Here is a 1477-nt window from a genome sequence, read left to right on the forward strand (position 1 = left end):
CAGACCCCATAGATGGCAGCCCACCAGGCTCCCCCATCCCTGGGATTCTCCAGGCAAGAACACTGGAGTGGGTTGCCATTTCCTTCTCCAATGCATGAAAGTGAAAAGTGAAAGTGAAGTCGCTCAGTCGTGTCCGACTCTTAGTGACCCCAAGGACTGCAGCCTGCCAGGCTCCTCTGTCCATGGGACTCTCCAGGCAAGAATACTGGAGTGAGTTGCCATTTCCTTCTCCAGGGGATCTTCCTGAACCAGGGATCGAACTCAGGTCTCCCACATTGTAGGCAGACTCTTTAAAGACTGAGCTACAAGGGAAGTATAACCCTAATCTTAAGTATGTTCAGCTAAAATAAATGAATTTCTTCTTCTCTTTAATTCATCACTTTTTGACAGGAATTAGAAGATGACACACCATGCTGCTCCTTCTGCTAAGTACTATATCACTTCTTAAATCTACTAAACAAGTCATTATGCTCATATTTCATATCCAATGGCTCAGTCTGAATGCCCTCTGTACTAACACTCGTTGGGATTCTTGGCCTGGAGTCAGTGCACTGTTAGATCGGGATTCATTCTGTGTTAGGTACCTTGTGGCTGTGATTGGGAATTTCCTAATTACAGTGATAATCAAATATAAAAACAGACTCTCTCTCTCTCTCTCTCTCTCTCTATATATATATATATATTAGCCATGTTGGGAGCCACAGGCATGCACTTAGCACTTTATTCTCCCCAGTGTTAGGCATCTTCTGGTTTCAGTTGACAGAAATTTCTTTTGAAGCCTGTCTTCTACAAATGTGGCTTCTTCATTCATTCCAGGGAAGTAAATCAGGTGTCTTACTGGTGATGGCCCTAGATCACTATGTGGCCATCTGTAACTTCTTGAGACATGCCAATGTCTTCTCCCAACAATCCTTGACTCACATTAGAGTTGGGGTGACACTCAGGGCTACTATTCTTATACCACTATGCACAGAGCTTATCAAATATTGATAAATTCTACTGAACAGCATTCATCTCCCATGCTTATTGTGAGCACATGGCCATTGTGAAGCTGGTTACAGAAGATGTAAGGATCAACAAGATACATGGTCTATTTGTTCCCTTCTGTGTCTTAGGATTTTACATAATCTTTATGTTGTTTTTTACTCAAATCTTTATTACTATCTTTCAATTTTTCCTGAAGTAGGCAAGATTCAAAGCCTTTAATATATTCATCACCCATGTTTGTGTCTTCCTACAGCTCTATCTCCTTGCCTTTTCTTTCTTCACACACAGGTTTGGTTTTTACATACTGCCATATGTTCATATCCTTTTATCTAAGCTTTACCTGTAGTTCCACCTTTTATCAACCTAATCATCTATGGAGTGAAGAACAAACAAATCTGTGACCATGTATTAACAATATTTGTATACCCCAAATATCTTGGTCACAGTGGATCTTTCTAAAGAGAATTTAGGTTAGTTCTAAGTAGAAATT

General features: G+C 40.5%; 1 pseudogene; it reads left to right on the forward strand.

The window, feature by feature from the left end:
- The first annotated feature begins 430 nt into the window (after positions 1 to 430).
- On the forward strand, positions 431 to 1446 carry LOC104983985 (annotated as a pseudogene).
- The last annotated feature ends 31 nt before the right edge of the window (positions 1447 to 1477 follow it).

The sequence above is a fragment of the Bison bison genome, unplaced genomic scaffold (assembly GCF_000754665.1).
Source record: "Bison bison bison isolate TAMUID 2011002044 unplaced genomic scaffold, Bison_UMD1.0 scf7180017863731, whole genome shotgun sequence".
NCBI classification, from domain to species: domain Eukaryota; kingdom Metazoa; phylum Chordata; class Mammalia; order Artiodactyla; family Bovidae; genus Bison; species Bison bison.